Here is a 22,874-nt window from a genome sequence, read left to right on the forward strand (position 1 = left end):
TCGAGCCACAAGGTTCGCTAAGAACCAATTTACTGTAAGTTTGCTCATCTTTTGAAAGTGTAGTCTAAACTTGCAGTTCTTTAAACTGGCTTACTGTAATGCCTCTTTTCACCATACCTGCTTTTAAGTAAGCCATACCCTCTAGCCAAGTGTGGTGCAGATGTGTCTACACCACATAAAAAGTGGTGTGAGCTAGTATTTGGCACACAGTGGGGGGAATTTATCAAACTGTCAGGATTTTTTTTTGTGTATATTAGTTTCAAAAGTTTTGCGCAATTACTTTTTTGTGCTTAAGTAGTGTGACAATAACAAGACTAGAAAGCAAAGTATTCTATCAGAATTCTACGTGAGTTGACTGGTCAAGTGCAGTACAGTGGTCGCAAATTTACTCTAAGCTACTTTTTGAAAAGGTACAAATCTGTAGCGCAAATGTCTCAAAAGTCGTAAATCCACGCAAGCATGGACAACACTTAGAACACTGCCTGTGCTAACTCCAGAAAGTTATAAACAGCCAAAGTTACATATGCCATGCAACAAAATGATAACAAAAACACGAAAATTTATACAAAAAAAAATAAAAAATTGCACCAGATTTTTGCTGCAGGAAGTCCCCGAAAGCCTTTATTTCTGATGTCACATTCCCAATGGCTCAGAAGTTAACATACATGTAGTTCGTATTTGGTAGCACTGCCTTTAAATTGTCTAACTTCAACATGCACACACTATGAAGGCTTATGAAAGGTGATCCTAAATAAATTGCAGCAATTTTGACTTATTTCTTTTCACAGACCTTGTTGAAAAAATCAAGTGCAAGCAAGGAGTAAAAATAAAGTTTTGCTCACAAATTTTCAATGGGATTAAAAGGAACCAATCAGCAGATTTTAGCATGTATAACGCTTGGCAACGCATTATATATGTGCTAAAATCTTTATCCTCACCATCCCTGGGGATGTTGAAGATATGAAATTATCTAGTCCCCCTGGTCGGAGACTTCTACTTACCAAGTCCCATTACTGCAGCTGTGGTCCCACCCCCTGGCCTGGATTGAAGGCTCATGTCACCGCTCTGCTCCATCTGCTTAGGGAGCAGAGCGATGAGGAGGGCCATCAATCAAGACAAGGGAGCGGGACCACGGCAGCAGCGACGGGACCTGGAAAGTATAAGTGCCTGATCAGGGGACTACTTATGGGGAGGCCAGGGAGGAGTTTATAATTTCATATCTTCAACATTCCTGGAGGCAAAAACTTCCCTCTGTGATGGTGAGGATAAGGGAGCGTTCACACTACGGAATGAACGCTGAATCTCAGCTCGCGGAATTCGGAGAGGGGAGATTCAGCCTGGCAGCCGCCGTCGGCCGTAGGACCCACGGCACTGCGCAGTCACCATGACAGCTATGCAGTACTCGCGGAATTCCGCACAAAGAATGAACATGTTCAATTTCTGTGCAGAACAATTTCATCAGCCGAATTTTCCGCCGCTGAAATTGCTCAGTGTGAAAGGGTATCGCGGAAACCCATTAACACTGATGTAAAAAGTTCTCCGTGCAGAATTGCGTAGTGTGAACGCACCCTTAGGATTTTAGCATATAACGCACCACTCTATTACCTGCATTTTATCATCCTAAGGTTAGGTTTCCACACAAGTTTTTTTCTGTCTTTTTTTTTTTTTTAAACTGCCACTGCAGTTTTTCAACCAAAGCCAGAAGTATATTCATAAAAAATGAGAAATATAAAAGGGATGACATACCTTTGCCTCCTACTGGATCCACTTCTAGCTTTTGGCTCAAAAACTGCAGCAGCAGTTTAAAAAAAAAAAAAAAAAAACCTGTGTGGAAACAACTTCAGAAGTATGCGTCTGATAATTTTATGTATAATTCATTATTACTACCGTATATATTATATGTTTGTATAAATTTGTTGGAACACTCCTTGTGTGATGTACAGAGTAGATCTCCTAAACCACTTGAACCACTAAAACTATATAGATTGTTGACATGGAATCTGAGGAGAGCAAAAAAAGGAGTTTCAACTATTTCATTCTTAGGGTTTGGAAACTTATACTTAAAGGGGTTCTCCACCATACAGGGATTTTAGTATGTACCTGGCAGACAGTAATGGACATGCTTAGGAAGGATCTGCACTTGTCTTGGGGCTAAATGGCTATGTCATGAGATCACCATAACACTGTGGCTAGCTTTTTGTGAACTAGTATTTCCTGTTTGACTTGTGGTTTTCAATCAGGGTGCCCACAGCTGTTGCATTAGTTGCAGATTGATCTCTCTCCCACCTAGCGATCCCTCCACCCATTGAAGCAGACAGGCTCCCGGTCATCAGCTGACTAGTGAGTCAGGTCTCGGCCGCATTGCAAGCTGGGAAAAATCTGAGACAACAGTCATTTTGTATGCTGATAAAAATAAATATTGTGGTGAAAATCACAGAATTGTGAGAAAACCGTCACACACAGGTACAGACACTGTATTATGAACTACACTAACTTTACAGCCCCTGTAGCATAGTCAAAAAAAAATCCTGGAATACCCCTTTAATAAAAGCACCACGTATACAGGATGCAAGTCATAAAAAACCAGGGTTTTTTCCCCTCATCAACTTCTAAAAATCTTAACGCTTTCAATTTTGTACATAAAATTCCATATTATGGCTAATTTTTTGCACCACCAATTCTACTTTGCAGTGAGATTTGTCATTGTACCCAAAAAAAAAACAGGCAAAACTGAAAAAAAATTAATTGTACCACAATTTTTTTTTTTTAAATGCCATTTTGTAACTTTTGGGGGCTTCCGTCTCTACGCAGTGCATATTTCGGTAAAGATGACACCTTCTCTTTATTCTGTAGGTCCATACAGTTAAAATGATACTCTACTTATATGGGTTTGATTTTGTCGTACTTCTGAAAAAATCATAACTACATGCACGAAAATCTATACGTAAAAAATTGTCATCTTCTGACCCCTATAACTTTTTTATTTTTCCGTGTACGGGCCAGTATGGGGGCTAATTTTCTGCGCCGTGATCTGAAGTTTTTATCAGTATCATTTTTTGTATTGATCGGACTTTTTGATCGCTTTTTATTCATATTTTCATAATATAAAAAGTGACCAAAAATAAGCTATTTTGGACTTTGGCATTTTTTTGCGCATACGCCATTGACTGTGCGGTTTGATTAAAGATGTATTTTTAGAATTCGGACATTTCTGCATGCGGCAATACCACATATGTTCATTTTTAAAGGGGGGTGATTCAAACTTTTATTAGGGAAGGGATTAAATTACCTTTATTTTTTTGCAGTGTTATAGCTCCCATAGCTTTGCATGTTATAGGCGGTCGACTGCTCAAGCCTGAGTCTCAGGCTTGGATCAATCAATCGCCGATCGGACGCGACTGAGAAAGGTGAAGGACGCGTCTAAAGGGTTAGTAGCGTGGCACTATGATCGGTGCCGAACGCTATTAGCCCAGGGTCCCAGCTATCATTAACCGCCAGGACCGACACGGTATGACGCGGGGTCACGGCGTGACCCAGCGTTATTAACTGGGACCGGGCACAGGGCGTACAGGTACGCCCTGTGTCCTTAAGAGGTTAATCAATTGATACCAGAAAGTAGAGCTGGGCGGTATGAACAAAAATATGTATCACGGTATTTTTGTAACTTATTGCGGTTCCACGGTACATAACGGTATTGTCCCGCCCCTGCCAGTGATAGGCTGAGCCCACTGTCATGTAAGAAGCCGGCTTCTTACATGAGAGTGGGCTCAGCCCGTCATCGGCCGGGGTGGGACATCGCTGCGGACAGTGATAGGCTGACGGCTGTCCAGCGTTCCAGGGCCGACGTAGGCAAGTTAAAAGTTTATTTTCTTTATCTTTTGCAGCCCGGGCATAAGAACACCGCGTACAGCAGTGGTCTCAAACCTGCGGACCTCCAGCTGTTGCAAAACTACAACTCCCAGCATGCCCGGAGAGCGTTTGCTGTCCGGGCATGCTGGGAATTGTAGTTTTGCAACATCTGGAGGTCCGCAGGTTGGTGACCACTGACGTACAGTATAGAGTTCCAGCGCCGGTGTCGGCCCGCAACAAAGAGGAGGAGGGCCGTGCTAGTACCCCGCTGGCTGGGCTGATAATTAATTGGGGGGGGGAGCAGAACAGCGCAGGCGGGTAACATATGATTAGTTTCCTGATGTGGGGACAGCACTGCGCTGGGCTGATAATTCATTCCCAAGGGGGAGGGGCCCAACCAGTATTGCGGTATGGGCTAAAATTCATATCGTGCAGCCCAAAAATTTCAGCATTCAGTATGAACCGGTATACCGCCCAGCCCTACCAGAAAGTTAAACAGATTTGTAAATTACTTCTATTTAAAAATCTTAATCCTTCCAGTACTTATTAGCTGCTGTATGCTCCAGAGAAAGTTCTTTTATTTTTGAATTTCCTTTCTGTCTGACCTCAGTGCTCTCTGCTGACACCTTTGTCCATGTTAGGAACTGTTTGAGCAGGATAGGTTTGCTATAGGGATTTGCTATCCTACTTTGGACAGTTCCGAAAATGGACAGAGATGTCAGCAGATAGCACTGTGGTAAGTCAGAAAGGAAATTAAAAAAAATAAAAGATAAAAAAGAACTTCCTATGGAGCATATAGCAGCTGATATGTATGTCAATTTTTCTGCTTGATGGAATATCGCAGACTTATTTCTTTCAAAGCAAGATACAGAATTGTTGAAGCACAAGCATACAGTGCTGGCTTACAGAGTCCATTGCTAAAAAAAATTACTTTAGCACCTTATTTTATAAATGATAAATATGATAGTTTCATAAAAAAAAAAAAATATATATATATATATATATATATATATATATATATATATATATATATATAAAAAAATAAAAAATAAAAGGTTTTGTAAACTACATAATTGGACTCCTACCCACTACGGCACCCTTAAGAGTAGCGTCACACATAGCGAAACGACACTTTGTGTGCTAGCAAAGTTAATAGGAGCAATAATAAACAGCCATGGACTTTGCTAGCAGCATCAAATATGCAGCACCAAAAATATGCAGCATCACATACGCAGCATATATATCTCCATATAATTGATAAATATCCAAGCTTCTCCTCCACCCTTTATGCATATACACATATATGTACATACTTAAATATATATTATCATATATGTATGTATGTCATAGGAAGAGAATCATGTTTGGGAAAAACTAAGAGAATTCTTCGGACATAGCTAAGAAACCTTGTGGGACAAAACCCTAATCTGTCTACAGAGGATTTTATTTTTGTGGGCTATAAAGGCAAGTAAAAAACCTAAAACCAGTCACAAAAACAACTGATGGTCATTGGTTCGTGGCACTAGACTGGCAGTGATCACTAATCTTTGGCCTGGCTGTTTTTTTTAGAAACACTTTACTTTTTACAAGGTTTGTTTAATAAAGAGAAGCGATTTGTTCTTATGTAATGTATACGCCCTTTACAGTACATTTATACACTGATTTAAAGATAATTTTACATACACATTTTATACTAACGCTGACTGATCAGAAATTATACCTCAACTCAACAGTTCATGAAAGCTCCCCAGACACCATCCATGACGGCGATAAGAATGCTGCACTTCAAGAACTGCAAGAGATGCACACAGGAAGTGTGATCATCCACATGAGGAAGAAATGAAACATATCAGAGAAAACAAAGCTTACATATGATGGCAGGAAATAGCTTCTGATACATGCATTACGGCACAGTCTTCTATCTAACATACCAGCTATCCGCAGCTGAAAAGGATTGTAGATACAGAGGAGCATGAGGTTCACACCATCAGATCAAGTGGTTGTTGTCACCAGGAAGGGGATCTACTCGGCAGCCCCAAGTTTATCTCAAGGGAGTTGAGTTGTTTATCATTAGCATAATGGGAAGGACTACTTTGGCTCCCTTATGAACAAACCTAGGGGAGGTGACATGGGTGTGTTTGTGCTGTCTTTCTAATCTAGCAGAAGATTCTTCTATAAATTGCCCGGTTATAATGTATACCTAACCATTATGTTCTCAGCATCATTGCCACCACCATTACTCCTTAGCCATGTATAAAAGGCAGGTGATGTTCACCAAAGGCTTAGCCCCTATCGATATAAATAACTGAAGCTACTACTTATCAATTTAAGTAAATAGGATCCTAGCGTTTAACACATTACTGCTACTCAATTCATCAAGTTGTCAGGAACACAACTGCTGAGAACTTGAAGGCATGTGTAGTCTTGTTACCAGGATGAGAATTCGGCAAACAGCAGTGTCAGAATCCTGAATCAGGTCTCAGTTTAGTTATTCTAGATTTTGACTTTCTGGGGTGTCTACAAAAAGATTGTACTTGAGCAAGAGGATAACTGAAGGCATCATGGGAAGCAATGTACACTGCTCAAAAAAATAAAGGGAACACTAAGATAACACATCCTAGACCTGAATGAATGAACTAATCACATGAAATACTTTTGTCTTTACATAATTTTTGTGTGATTTTGTTGTCAGCACATTAAACTATCAATGGAAATCAAATTTATCAACCCATGGAGGTCTGGATATGGAGTCACACTCAAAATCAAAGTGGAAAACCACACTACAGGCTGATCCAACTTTGATGTAATGTCCTTAAAACAAGTCAAAATGAGGCTCAGTAGTGTGTGTGGCCTCCAGGTGCCCGTATGACCTCCCTACAATGCCTGGGCATGCTCCTGATGAGGTGGTGCATGGTCTCCTGAGGGATGTCCTCCCAGACCTGGACTAAAGCATCCGACAACTCCTGGACAGTCTGTGGTGCAACTTGGCATTGGTGGATGGAGCGAGACATGATGTCCCAGATGTGCTCCATCGGATTAAGGTCTGGGGAACAGGCGGGCCAGGAACTGCTGACACACTCCAGCCACATGAGGTCTAGCATTGTCTTGCATTAGACGGAACCCAGAGCCAACCGCACCAGCATATGGTCTCACAAGGGGTCTGAGGATCTCATCTCAGTACCTAATCGCAGTCAGGCTACTTCTGGCAGGCACATGGAGAGCTGTGCAGCCCCCCAAAGAAATGCCACCCCACACCATTACTGACTCATGCTGGAGGATGTTGCAGGCAGCAGAACATTCTCCACGGTGTCTCCAGACTGTCACATGTGCTCATTGTAAACCAGCTTTCATCTGTGAGGAGCACAGGGCGCCAGTGGTTAATTTGCCAATCTTGGTGTTCTCTGGCAAATACCAAACGTCTTGCACGGTGTTGGGCTGTAAGCACAACCCCCACGTGTGCATGTTGGGCCCTCGTACCACCCCCATGGAGTCTGTTTCTGACCGTTTGAGTGGACACATGCACATTTGTAGCCTGCTGGAGGTCATTTTGCAGGGCTCTGGCAGTGCTCCTCCTTGCACAAAGGAGGATGTTGCGGTCCTGCTGCTGGGTTGTTGCCCTCCTACAGCCTCCTCCATGTCTCCCAATGTACTGGCCTGTCTCCTGGTAGTGCCTCTATGCTCTGGACACTACGCTGAGACACAGCAAACCTTCTTGCCACAGCTCGCACTAATGTGCCATCCTGGATGAGCTGCACTACCTAAGCCACTTGTGTGGGTTATAGACTCCATCTCATGCTACCACTAGAGTGAAAGCACCGCCAGCATTCAAAAGTGACCAAAACATGAGCCAGGAAGCATAGGAACTCAGAAGTGGTCTGTGGTCATCACCTGCAGAACCACTCCTTTATTGGGGGTGTCTTGCTAATTGCCTATAATTTCCAGCTGTTGTCTGTTCCATTTGCACAACAGCATGTGAAATTGATTATCAATCAGTGTTGCTATCTGAGTGGACAGTGTGATTTCACAGAAGTGTGATTGACTTTGACTTGCATTGTTTTGTTTAAAGGGTTACTCTGCTCCCCAGCATCCGGAACATTTCGTTCCTGAACGCTGTGTGCGGGCTTCCGTGTTCACGCCCGCCCCCTAGTGACGTCACGTCCTGCCCCCTCAATGCATGTCTATGGGAGGGGGCATGACGGCCGTCGCATACCCTTCCCATAGGCTTTCATTGAGGGGGCGGGAGTGAACACGGAAGCCCGCACACAGCGTTAAGGAACTCAATGATCCGGAAGCTGGGAAGTGGATTAACCCTTTAAGTGTTCTTTATTTTTGAGCAGTGTAAGAGCATTAAATAGGACTAACACCAACCTAAGTTCCTCTGAGCTATTTTGCTGAAAGAATATCAAAACATAGGAATTTAACACATACAAACATAGTAAGAATTAGGCTTTCACACACAAAAACATCTGGAGGTCCTGGGAAGATTTCTACACAAATTGCTTTTTTTGCTGTGTCCCACTGCATAGGAGAGTGCAGTCCATTGTGCTTTTCTATAAAATTAGAGAAGAAGATGTACAGCAACATACTCCAACCCGCATTGGGGAAATGGCCTCATGTGGGTAAATGGAGCCCTATGGTTATATTTGTCATACAGGCAAGGGTATATGCCAAACATAAGGCTCAGAAAGGGTCTGCAGGCTTAGGCTATGGTCACACAGTGGAATGCCTGTGCTTCCGCTCAGATTTTTTGCAGTTTTGCTAGTTTCTTGCAAAATGTGGGTGAAATTTGTACTGAATTAATGCAGAATGTCTTGCTCTTAACACGGATTCTAGATGGAATTCAGAGTCACACTGACTTCAATAGGTCTTCAATTTAAAGACCGGTTCAAGGTTTTGGCAGGATTGAGAATGCAGAAGTTTCTTAACAGAAACTCTGCCGTGTGAATGGGACAGTGAAAATTCCATTCACTACAGTGTTAACTTCATGTAGCAGAATTTCCAAGCTGAAATTTTTCCTTCAGATTCTGCATGGAATTGTTGCCCTGTGAACATATCCTGAGACAGTGTTCACACGGCAGAATTTCTGCACTGAATTCTGCATGGAATGCTGCATGAATCTATAGCCAATACACTTCCATGGGATTCGGTAGGCAATTCACACAGCAGAATTTCTGCTGCACGGATTTCATTGAAGTGAATTAGTTATAAATTCATGCAGACTGCCATGTGAACCCGGCCTTTGACTCTCTTTAAATCTAAATCATGGATTTTAGCAGTGCTGGATCTATCATAAGGCTGATACATCAAGCTTACAATGTAACCCAATTGATTTGGGGGTCTGCTTTGCCATACAGCCTTCAAAGCAGAGTTAAACCGAGCATAGACCCATAAACTCATGTTACTATCATTAACTAGCTTAGGATGCCATGATCACACACACATTTAAAAAAAATAAAATAAAATGTATATGCCCTTCTGACCAGAGATCTGTGGTTTTATGGTTGGTATGACAACTCAGGGAATCTTAATGAAATATACCTGGGCTATATTCGGCGAGCATGTATCACCAGATAGACATGTATTCACATGGAATTACTCACGACCACTACGTTCATCTTCTTGCTGATTTCTTACTTTATTTGCATGATTTTTCATTCATTTCGTTCACGTTCAGTGGGTACATAGTATCTGTAATCTGGGTACAACGGTACACATCCCAGACGGGTAAGTTGACAAATACCTCAGCTCCAGCCTGCCGTGCTACGTTGCGGGGGAACAACCTCTTAATAATGCGCACAGGTGTGGAGCAAGAACGTGGTTAAATACATTAGTGCAAGTAGTGATCTTTACTCTTTCAGCGCTGGTTCATTTTATACCACACACATAATATATCACTAACCATCTTATATAACCACGATTCTTATAAAAATGCTTTATAACTGCACACTTCATTAAGTCCTTTTGGTTCGATCATTCCTGATTCTGTTATCCAATATGCCTCTCGTCTCAGTAATGCTTTTTATTTTCTTCCATATGTTTTTCTCTTTCCACCTCTTCTAGAACTTGCCATCTAAGGTCTGCTACTGTGTCTCCAAGTTGTTTGAAATGGTGCGCTACACTTGTTTCTCCATATTGCGTTTCTATGATTCCCTCTTGTTCCAAATGTGAATACCTTCTTATCATGGATTTGTGTTCACCCTGTCTTATTTTTATTTGTCTAGATGTTTGGCCAACATAGGCTTAGCCGCAAGGGCACTTTTCAAGGTAAATCACATTTGACCTTTGACAGGAATAGAAACCTTTGTTTTTTATTCTTGTGCCTTTTGTTGGATGATAAATACAATCACTTTTTATGATATTGTGACATTGGAAGCAAGATAAACAAGGATATGTTCCTTTCTTTTTTGTAGCAAAAAATTCTTGTTTTTTTTAATTCTTTTAGGTTTTACATCACTCCTAATCAATCACCTACTGTTTTACCTTTTTTAAATAATTTACCATATTTACTGTCTGTTTTTAGATTAAAATATTTATTAATCACGTTTTGTATTATTTTAGATCGTTTATTATAGTGGTTCTTAACCTTGTTGGAGGTACTGAACCCCACCAGTTTCATATGCACATTCACCAAACCCTTAATTGGAAAAATAAAATATGATTTTTTCAAATTCAAAACATAGGAGGTATATATTTATACATAGGTGCACAAAATGAACAAAACAATTAAAGAACAAAACCATTAAGACACATTAGGCGCAGGCAGTGTTCTCCCACACATTAGGTGCAGGGAATGTTCCCCCACACATTAGGTGCAGGGAATGTTCCCCCACACATTAGGTGAAGGCAGTGTTCTCCCACACTAGGCGAAGGCAGTGTTCCCCCACACTAGGCAGGCAGTGTTCTCCCACACTAGGCGAAGGCAGTGTTCTCCCACACTAGGCGAAGGCAGTGTTCCCCCACACTAGGCAGGCAGTGTTCCCCCACACTAGGCAGGCAGTGTTCCCCCACACTAGGCAGGCAGTGTTCCCCCACACTAGGCAGGCAGTGTTCCCCCACACTAGGCAGGCAGTGTTCCCCCACAGACATACAGCCTCCAGCCATATACAGTGTAAGGCTGGAGGCTGTATGCCTGTGTACTGCCCACTTCAGTGCTCACACCACCGCTCCGGCAATAGCAGTAGGTCCCGGGACCGGTGGTCGGAGCACAGAAGATGACGTGCTGCTGGTCATTTACCAAGCTGGCCAGCGCACGTCTTCCTTCTTCTGGATCCTCCAGTCCTCTGCACCTCCGTTTCTATGGGCGCACTAACGGGACGTCAGTGACGTCCCGGCGTGCGCTCTCTCCCGGTGGGTCCTGCGTTTTTAAACTTAACGCGGGGCCGCAGGGAGTTAATAGTGATGGGGGGGAATGCCCCGTTGCTACAGGACGGGCAAACACTGGCTCTGCTCGGGGCCTCAGGCCAGCTCGGGGCCCCAAGCAATTGCTTGGTTTGCCTGCTTGTTGCGACTGGCCTGAAGTCGGGTGTGTGTCTTGATTTCCGAGACTGACTCACCGAATCCCTGGGGTTCGATCGAACCCAGGTTAAGAACCACTGGTTTATCATATCGTCCTGTATAGATAATTCTTTCAGTCTTGCATGTTTTTTCTGTTCTCTGTCTAAACCTTTCTCTAGGTGTTTGTCCGATTTCTTCTGTTATTTTTTCAACTTCTACTTTTCTATATCCTTTTTCAATCAAATATAATAGAATTTCTTTTTATTTCTATTATACTCTTCTTCACTGCTTGATATTCTTTTTGCTCTCACAAACTGGCTCTTAGGAAGACCCTTAAAAAGGTGGTAGGGGAATGATAGAAATACACAACACAGAAACAATGGAGCCATTTGGTTTAGGAAATTTAAAAGTAATACTGCCATCTACAGGGGGGGGCTGCTGTCTACAAGGTGGGGGTCCTGCAGTCTACAAGGTGGGGGTCCTGCAGTCTAATGTCTGCAGCTATCTATACTACCTACACCAGCACTAACTTTAATTTATAGGTAGATAGTGCAGGTGACCCGGTTTCTACTGTTGCTCACCATGTGAACATCAGTGCAATCGTTCCGGAGACATCAGTCTATCCGCCAATGCAAATTCCTTGTTCTGCCCAATGGAGAAGAGAGAAATCTTGGCTCATACTACAGCAGCCGCCTCCATTGCACCAAACAAGGAACCCACATATCAGCACGATATCACCCCGAAACCGGGTCACCCTGGTGTCAGATTCCCTTTAAAATAAAAGTACTCGGTATTGGCGGGTACTAAAATTAAAGTATCGTTACTCGTACTCTGTCTTAAAAAAATGGTATCGGGACATCCCTAATTAAATCTGCTCTTACATATAATACAGAGATTATGCCCTTTTTGGACATAGAAATACATTTAAAAAAAAAAAAAGGTACTGAAATAATTACCACCCTGTATAATAAACCTACAGATAGAAATAGTATGTTACATCGTATATTCTATCATTCCCCTACAACCTTTAAGGGTCTTCCTAAGATTCAGTTTGTGAGAACAAAAAGAATATCAAGCACCAAAGAAGAGTATAATAGAAATAAAAAGAAATTGATAGAAACATTTTTAGAAAAAGGATATAGAAAAGTTGAAAAACAAAAATAGCAGAAGAAATTGGATAAACCCCTAGGGAAAGGTTTAGACCGAGAACAGAAAAAACACTATGTACAGTCCAGTAAAAAAAAAAAAAAAAAAAAAAAAAAAAAAAAAAAAGGGACATCAACACAATTCTAAGATTTTTGGCTCTATACACCACAACAATGGATTTGAAATGAAACGAAGAAAAAGATGTGCTTTGACTACAGATTGTCCGCTTTAATTTGAGGGTATTTACATCCAAATCAGGTGAATGGTGTAGGAATTACAACAGTTTGCATATGTGCCTCCCATTTGCTAAGGGACCAAAAATAATAGAACAATTGGCTTCTCAGCTGTTCCATGCCCAGGTGTGTGTTATTCCCTCATTATCCCAATTGCAATGAGCAGATAAAAGGTCCAGAGTTCATTTCAAGTGTGCTATTTGCATTTGGACTATGTTGCTGTCAACTCTCAAGGAGATCCAAAGAGCTGTCACTATCAGTGATGCAAGCCATCATTAGGCTGAAAAATACAAAACAAACCCATCAGAGAGATAGCCAAAACATTAGGCATGGCCAAAACAACAGTTTGGAACATTCTTAAAAAGAAGGAGCGCACCTGGAAGACCAAGGAAAACAACTGTGGTGGATGACCGAAGAATTCTCTCCCTGGTGAAGAAAATCCCCTTCACAACAGTTGTCCAGATGAAGAACATTCTCCAGGAGGTAGGTGTATGTGTGTCAAAGTCAACAATTAAGAGAAGACTTTACAAAATTGAATACAGAGGGTTCACCACAAGATGTAAACCATTGGGGAGCCTCAAAAACACGAAGGCCAGATTAGAGTTTGCCAAACGACATCTTCTGGCACAACATCCTATGGACAGATGAGACCAAGATCAACTTGTACCAGAGTGACGGGAAGAGAAGAATATGGAGAAGGAAATTAACTGCTCATGATCCTAAGCATACCACATCATTAGAAGCATGATGGTGGTAATGTCATGGCATGGGCATGTATGGCTGCCAATGGAACTAACGAAAAAAGAGTGTAAAGTGCTCACCTATCTTCAAACCACCTTAAACTGAGCAATTAGCCGTCTAAACACCTATACTCTAGGTGTAAAAAATACTAAAATAGACAAATAGAAAGTGACGGTGCTGAAAGTTAAAATGGATACTGGGTCTTAATAATTTAAAAATAAAAGTATTGTTTAAAAATGTAATTTATTAAAAAATCACAATAAACATAGCTGTTAAAAATAAAGAGAGATGTTATATAGGTATATATAGCTGTCTGGAAAAGCCACAGGGCCCTTGTGGCTTACTTCAAGCTATATGGTGATCTAAAGCAAGTTATACAATAAAACATATAAATTAAAATATATTGAGGACTGCTGCTGAATTAAAATGTAATTCTTACATCACTATAGATTATTTAGTATTCTGCGCAGATAAAAACATTTTTATATTATATAAAATATTGGATTGATGCAAGTGTCTCTAATTAGAGTAAACAACTTCAAATGTCCTTTAGGCTAGGTTTCCACTTGGTTTTTTTTCTGGCAGTTTTTGGAATAATGCCACTGCAGTTTTTGAGCCAAAGCCAGAAGTGTATTCAAAAGGAATAGGACATATAAAGGAAGGACTTACACTTCTCCTCCCTTATCCACTTCTGACTTTGGCTCAAAAACTGCAGTGGCAGTATTCCAAAAACTGGCAGAAAAAAAACCAAGTGGAAACCTAGCCTTAATACGGCAAAAATGACCTGCAGACACTTAATCCAGCAACAAAATGTCTTATAGGAGTATTGTAATAATGCAACTGCAGAAAGGTTATTGTAACTGTTCAGCAATGACTTTAGAGGTTTTGCAACAATGAAACAGCGGTGCTATGCACCTATGTACGGCAGGGAGAACTGTAAATTTCTTTTTGTGGCAGTGAATAATAAAACGGTGGTGCTATGCACCTCTGGCCTCTCCCTCTGATTGCAAGCGGGAGCTGGAAGTGCAGTTGCTGGAGTCGGCGGCGCAACTCCATTAGTCTAGGCTGAATGAAGCCGGTTTTGCCTTGGTGTAGGTATAGCAGTGGATACTCACAGCTCCTGGAGTTGTCAGTGCTGTAGTGCTGTCTCTTACCTTTGCTGCTGAAGAAAGGATTTATGGCGATCCTGAAACGCGTCCAGCCTCAATATATATAAGACTTTATTACTATCTAGTGAGGTCTGCTGCTGTTGAGCAATTGCAACTTGCTCGGATTTTTTATTTTTTGACAGATAATACTCTATCTGCAAGCTTCTAGAACTCCATTGCTACAAGAGGACACCGAAGTTGGTATCTGCCGCAGAGCAAAGAGCCATCACCGTGAATTTGACCTACACGTACCCTCAAGGAGACAGCACTACAGCACCGCCACATCGGAGTTGCGCTGACAACTCCAGGAGCTGTGAGTATCCACTGCTATACCTACACCAAGGCAAAACCGTCTTCATTCAGCCTAGACTAATGGAGTTGCGCCACTGACTCCAGCAACTGCACTCCCGGCTCCCGCTTGCAATCAGAGGGAGAGGCCAGAGGTGCATAGCACCACCCTTTTATTATTCACTGCCACAAAAAGCAATTTACAGTTCTCTCTGCCGTACATAGGTGCATAGCACCGCTGTATCATTGTTGCAAAACCTCTAAAGTCATTGCTGAACAGTTACAATAACATTTCTGCAGTTGCATTACTACAATAGTCCTATAAGACATTTTGTTGCCGGATTAAAAAAGTGTCTGCAGGTCATTTTGCCGGATTAAAGGACATTTGAAATGTTTTACTCTAATTAGAGACTATTGCATCAATCCAATTTATTTATATATATTTTTTTATTTATTTATCTGCGCAGAATACTAAATACTCTATGGTGATATAAGAATTGCATTTTAATTCAGCAGCAGTCCTCAATATATTTTATATGTTTTATTGTATAACTTGCTTTACGTCACCATTTAGCTTGAAGTAAGCCACAAGGGCCCTGTGGCTTTTCCAGACAGCTATATATACATATATAACATCGCTATTTATTTTTAACAGCTATGCTTACTGTGATTTTTTTATAAATAACATTTTTAAACAATACATTTATTTTTAAATTATTAAGACCCAGTATCCATTTTAATTTTGAGCACCGTCACTTTCTATTTGCCAATGGAACTGGTTCTCTTGTATTTATTGATGATGTAGCTGCTGACAAAAGCAGCAGGATGAATTCTGAAGTGTTTCGGGCAATATTATCTGATTATATTATTTGCTTATATTCAGCAAAATGCTTCAGAACTCATTGGACGGCGCTTCACAGTGCAGATGGACAATGACCCAAAGCATACTGCAAAAGCCACCAAAGAGTTTTTTAAAGAGTACCTGTCATCAACTAAACTTTCCCTGATCCCCCTCCCCATCTGTCCCTTACTCTAACTATGCCTATCCCTGTGTTTATTGAGGATTAAAACGCTGTGGAAACACTTTTTTTATCCCTCTTCATTAGCTCAGGAGCACTGTCTTTCTGAGGGGTAGAAGGAGGCGGGTCCCGGCAGGCATGAGGTCACATGAAGCGTGGCCGGGACTCTGCTTCTGCCAGTCTTCCTGTATGCTGCTCTCCCTCTGCAGAAGTGTTTCCCAACCAGGGTACCTCCAGCTGATGCAAAACTACAACTCCCAGCATGCCCAGACAGCCAACAGTTTTGCAACAGCTGGAGGCACCCTGGTTGGGAAACACTGCTCTGTAGTGTGCATACAGACTAAGTACAGGGGAGGGACGGCAGCCTCTGTCTCTCTCTCCTGTGGCTCTCTGCACTAAAACGTCAATGCTGAGAACCAGGGTTGGTGGGAGAAATTACAGAGGCAGTAATAAAGATGAATGTCGGGGGGGGAGCACAGAGCAGGGAGTGCAGTGAGATAATACAATGTATAAGATAACGTTGTGGTGAGAGTCAGGGAGAACACAGAGCAGGGGGAGGCGGAGGTGACTGGCCTCTGTAAAATGAGAGGCATGTGAAGGCTTGTAGCTCACAGTGCTGCTCCAGGCTGGGAGCAAGTCCTGAGCTGAGAGTACTGAACTTCCTGTGGAAGGACCAGTGCCCTTTCAGCATTAGTCCTAAAAGCTGTACACTTACTATGAAAAGCATAGGAAGCTGCCTGCAGACCAAGCATAAAAGAGAGACCCCTAGTGGCCAAAAGTATAAAATGAAAAAACTGGTATAAATATTAATATTTTTCATGAAGATATATTACAATATGTCTTCATTAATGATTATGAACAACATACTAAAAGTTTTTGTTGATGACAGGTACTCTTTAAGGGAAATACAGGTTCTTCTCCAAAAAATTTGTATATTGTGCTAAAGTTCATTATTTTCCATAATGTAATGATAAAAATTAAACTTTCATATATTTTAGATTCATTGCACACCAACTGAAATATTTCAGGTCTTTTGTTTTAATACTGATGATTTTGGCATACAGCTCATGAAAACCCAAAATTCCTAACTCAAAAAATTAGCATATCATGAAAAGGTTCTCTAAACAAGCTATTAACCTAATCATCTGCATCAACTAATTAACTCTAAACACCTGCAAAAGATTCCTGAGGCTTTTAAAAACTCCCAGCCTGGTTCATTACTCAAAACCGCAATCATGGGTAAGACTGCCGACCTGACTGCTGTCCGGAAGGCCATCATTGACACCCTCAAGCAAGAGGGTAAGACACAGAAAGAAATTTCTGAACAAATAGGCTGTTCCCAGAGTGCTGTATCAAGGCACCTCAGTGGGAAGTCTGTGGGAAGGAAAAAATGTGGCAGAAAATGCTCCACAATGAGAAGAGGTGAACGGACCCTGAGGAAGATTGTGGAGAAGGACCGATTCCAGACCTTGGGGGACCTGCGGAAGCAATGGACTGAGTCTGGAGTAGAAACATCCAGAGCCACCGTGCACAGGCGTGTGCAGGAAATGGGCTACAGGTGCCACATTCCCCAGGTCAAGCCACTTTTGAACCAGAAACAGCGGCAGAAGCCCCTGACCTGGGCTACAGAGAAACAGCACTGGACTGTTGCTCAGTGGTCCAAAGTACTTTTTTCGGTTGAAAGAAAATTTTGCATGTCATTCGGAAATCAAGGTGCCAGAGTCTGGAGGAAGACTGGGGAGAAGGAAATGCCAAAATGCCTTAAGTTCAGTGTCAAGTACCCACAGTCAGTGATGGTCTGGGGTGCCATGTCAGCTGCTGGTGTTGGTCCACTGTGTTTTATCAAGGGCAGGGTCAATGCAGCTAGCTATCAGGAGATTTTGGAGCACTTCATCTCCATAAAGCTTTTCAACAGATGGAAGCATGAAGATTTCATTTTTCAGCACGACCTGGCACCTGCTCACAGTGCCAAAACCACTGGTAAATGGTTTACTGACCATGGTATTACTGTGCTCAATTGGCCTGCCAACTCTCCTGACCTGAACCCCATAGAGAATCTGTGGGATATTGTGAAGAGAAAGTTGAGAGACGCAAGACCCAACACTCTGGATGAGCTTAAGGCTGCTATCGAAGCATCCTGGGCCTCCATAACACCTCAGCCACAGGATGATAGCCTCCATGCCACGCCGCATTGAAGCAGTCATTTCTGCAAAAGGATTCCCGACCAAGTATTGAGTGCATAACTGAACATAATTATTTGAAGGTTGACTTTTTTTGTATTAAAAACACTTTTCTTTTATTGGTCGGATGAAATATGCTAATTTTTTGAGATAGGAATTTGGGGTTTTCATGAGCTGTATGCCAAAATCATCAGTATTAACCCCTTAAGGACCAAGGGCGTACAGGTACGCCTTTGCTCTCTGGTACTTAAGGACCAAGGGCGTACCTGTACGCGAGTGGGAATTTTGGTCCCCGCCGCGCGGGGACCGGGGTGACTGCTGATATCTATCAGCAGGCACCCCGCGCAAATGCCCACGGAGGTCATTAGACCCCCCATGTCGGCGATCGGCGCAAATCGCAAGTGAATTCACATTTGTGCCGATTCCGGGTCATTACGGGTCTATGGTGAAGGGGGATCGCGGATGTCCTAGACACCCACGATCCCCCTGTAGCGATAGGAGTGAGGTGGCAGAGGTGCCACCCCTCCTATCTCTGCTATTGGTGGTCTAGACGCGACCACCAATAGCAGATCGGGGGCGGAGGGGTTTACTTTCGGTTTCCCCGTCCTGCCCACCCACAATAGGCGGGGCAGGACGGGGAAACCGACAAGGACCGGCGCCGAAGATCCACTTACCCATCGGCGACGATCAGCGGCGGCAGCGGGCGACGATCGGCGGAAGAAGAGGACGGCGACGCAGCTTCCTGGATCCGACGGAAGCCAGTGAGTTACTTAGCAACATCTGGAGGGCTACAGTCTGAGACCAGAGAGCTGTTTAGGCTTGCTGGGAGTTGCAGTTTTGCAACAGCTGGAGGTCTACAGTTTGAGACCACTGCAAGGTGATCTCTATACTGTGCACCTCCAGATCTTGCAAAACTACAACTCCCAGCATGCCCACACAGCAGTTTGCTGTCTGGGCATGCTGGGAGTTGTAGTTTTGCAACATCTGGAGGTCCACAGTTTGGAGACCACTATACAGTGGTCTCTAAACTATAGCTCTCCAGATGTTGCAAAACTGCAACTCCCAGCAAGCCTAAACAGCAAACAGCTGTCTCTGCATGCTGGGAGTTGTAGTTGCGATCCCTCCAGCTGTTGCATAAATACATTTCCCAGCATGCCTTTCGGCTATCAGTACATGCTGGGAGTTGAAGTTTTGCAACAGCTGGAGGCACACTGGATGGAAAATACTGAGTTAGGTAACAGAACCTAACTGAAGGTTTTCCAACCAGTGTGCCTCCAGCTGTTGCAAAAGTACAACTCCCAGCATGCACGGTCTGTCAGTACATGCTGGGAGTTGTAGTTTTGAAAGAGCTGGAGGTTTGCCCCCCCCCCCCCCCCATGTGAACATACAGGGTACATTCACACTGGCGGGTTTACAGTAAGTTTTCTGCTTCAAGTATGAGCTGCGGCAAATTTTTCGCAGCAGCGCAAACTCCTAGCGGTAAATTCCCTGTAAACCTCCGCCAGTGTAAACGTACCCAAAAAACACTACACTACACTTACACATAAATAAAGGGTACAACACTAAATTTACACCCCCTTACACTGTCCCCCCAATAATAATAAAAAACGTATTGTACGGCATTGTTTCCAAAACAGAGCCTCCAGCTGTTGCAAAACAACAACTCACAGCATTTCCGGACAGCCACTGACTGTCCAGGCATGCTGGGAGTTTAGCAACAGCTGGAGGTACCCTGTTTGGGAATCAATGGCATAGAATACCCCTATGCAATCCCTAATTTAGTCCTGAAATGCGCATGGCGCTCTCTCACTTCGGAGCCCTGTCGTATTTCAAGGAAACAGTTTAGTGCCACATATGGGGTATCTCCGTACTCGGGAGAAATTGCACTACTAATTTTGGGGGCTTTTTTTCCTTTTACCCCTTATGAAAAAGAAAAGTTGGGGTCTACACCAGCCTGTTAGTGTAAAAACAAACACATTCTTACACTAACATGCTGGTGTTGTCCTTTACTTTTTATTTTCACGGGAGGTAAAAGGAAAAAGGAAAATTTGTAACGCAATTTCTCCTGAGTACGGAAATATTTGTAACGCAATTTCTCCTGAGTACGGAAATACCCCATATGTGGGTGTAAAATGCTCTGCAGAAGCACAACAAGGCTCAGGAGTGAGAGCGCACCATGTACATTTGAGGCCTAAATTGGTGATTTGCACAGGGGTGGCTGATTTTACAGCGGTTCTGACATAAACCTAAAAAAATACCCACATGTGAACCCATTTTGGAAAAGACACCCCTCACGGAACGTAATAAGGGGTATAGTGAGCCTGAACACCCCACAGGTCTTTGACAATTTTTCATTAAAGTTGGATGGGAAAATGAAAAAAAATAATTTTCACTAAAATGCTGGTGTCACCCTAAATTTTTCATTTTCACAAGGGAAAATAAAAAAAAGCCCCCCAAAATTTGTAACCCAATTTCTTCTGAGTAAGAACATACCCCATATGTGGATGTAAAGTGCTCTATGGGTGCACTACAATGCTCAGAAGAGAAGGAGCGCCATTGGGATTTTGAAGAGAAAATTTGTCCAGAATTGAAGGCCACTTGTGTTTACAAAGCCCCCATGGTACCAGAACAATGGACCCCCCCGATATGCGACCCCATTTTGGAAACTATACCCCTAATGTAATGTAATAAGGGGTACAGTGAGCATTTACGCCCCACAGGTGTCTGACAGATTTTTGGAACAGTGATCCGTGAAAATGAAAAATTTAATTTTCCATTTCCACGGCCCACTGTTCCAAAGATCTGTCTAACGCCAGTGGGGTGTAAATGCTCACTGCTCCACTTATTAAATTCTGTGAGGGGTGTAGTTTCCAAAATAGGGTCACATGTGGGGGGTCCACTGTTCTGGCACCACGGGGGGCTTTGTACATGCACATGGCCCCTGACTACCATTCCAAACGAATGCTCTTTCCAAAAGCTCAATGGTGTTCCTCCTCTTCTGAGCATTGTAGTTCGCCCGTAGTGCACTTCAGGTCCACTTATGGGGTACCTTCATACTCAGAAGAGATGGGGTTACAAATTTTGGGGGGTATTTTCTGCTATTAACCCTTGCAAAAATGTGAAATTTGGGGGGAAACACATTTTAGTGAAAAAAAATTTTTTTTCTCTTACATATGCAAAAGTCGTGAAACCCCTGTGGGGTATTAAGGCTCACTTTATTCCTTGTTACGTTCCTCAAGGGGTCTAGTTTCCAAAATGGTATGCCATGTGTTTTTTTTTTTTTGCTGTTCTGGCACCATAGGGGCTTCCTAAATGCCACATGCCCCCCAAAAACCATTTCTGAAAAATGTACTCTCCAAAATCCCCTTGTCGCTCCTTCGCTTCTGAGCCCTCTACTGCGCCCGCCGAACAATTTACATAGACATATGAGGTATGTTCTTACTCGAGAGAAATTGGGCTACAAATATAAGTATACATTTTCTCCTTTTACCCCTTGTAAAAATTCAAAAATTGGGTTTACAAGAACATGAGAGTGTAAAAAATGAAGATTGTGAATTTTCTCCTTCACTTTGCTGCTATTCCTGTGAAACACCTAAAGGGTTAAAACACTTACTGATTGTCATTTTGAATACTTTGGGGGTGTAGTTTTTATAATGGGGTCATTTGTGGGGTATTTCTAATATGAAGACCCTTCAAATCCACTTCAAACCTGAACTGGTCCCTGAAAAAAAGCGAGGTTCAAAATTTTGGGAAAAATTGAAGCCCTCTGGTGTCTTCCAAAAGTAAAAACACGTCAATTTTATGATGCAAACATAAAGTAGACATATTGGAAATGTGAATTAAAAAAAAAAAATTTTAATATCCATTTTCATCATTACATTAAAGGATAGTCTTGATAATAGTTTGGTGCTCTGCACCACTCACCACCCCGCTGTATGGAGAAGGGTTCCGGGATGGTGGTCCAGCTGAGTGGAGGACTTGGTGCTGCAGACTGGCACGCAGTCTGCAGCACCAAGTCCTCCACTCAGCTGGACCACCATCCCGGAACCCTTCTCCATACAGCGGGGCGGTGAGTGGTGCAGAGCACCAAACTATTATCAAGACTATCCACTACAGGTATCCCTGTATCAACCTCATTGTATCAACTAAAATATAACTATTTGCCAGATAGATATAGTAACAGTATCACAGTACAATAAGAGGCTGTCCAAATGACTTTTTAAAAGCTGGATACAGCAACAGTATCATTGTGCAGTAGATGGCTGTTTGATTGTCTTTCATGGACACCATTTTTATTTCTACATATTGTGCAATATATTTATTGTATTATATCTATTTGGTTTTATCTTCTACATATGTTCTAGTCCATACCAAGGGTCCTGCTTGGACATTTATTTTAAACCTCAAATAAATACTACATTATATACAACTAGTCAGTCATTATATACACATATATATCTAGAGGCCTAGGTTTTGTTTCATATGTTGGCCAAACATCTAGACAAAAAAATAAGACTGGGTGAACACAAATCCATGATAAGAAGGTATTCACATTTGGAACAAGAGGGAATCATAGAAACACAATATGGAGAAACAAGTGTAGCGCACCATTTCAAACAACTTGGAGACACAGTAGCAGACCTTAGATGGCAAGTTCTAGAAGAGCTGGAAAGAGAAAAACATATGGAAGAAAATAAAAAGCATTACTGAGACGAGAGGCATATTGGATAACAGAATCAGGAATGATCGAACCGAAAGGACTGAATGAAGTGTGCA

At 42.3% G+C, this 22,874-nt stretch overlaps 1 protein-coding gene across 6 annotated transcripts in view; it reads right to left on the reverse strand.

The window, feature by feature from the left end:
- TAOK3 (TAO kinase 3) overlaps positions 1-22,874 on the reverse strand; it is a 243,625-nt gene that overhangs the window by 154,429 nt on the left and 66,322 nt on the right. The window lies entirely within an intron of this gene.

Source organism: Hyla sarda, chromosome 1 (genome assembly GCF_029499605.1).
Source record: "Hyla sarda isolate aHylSar1 chromosome 1, aHylSar1.hap1, whole genome shotgun sequence".
Taxonomy (NCBI): Eukaryota; Metazoa; Chordata; class Amphibia; order Anura; family Hylidae; genus Hyla; species Hyla sarda.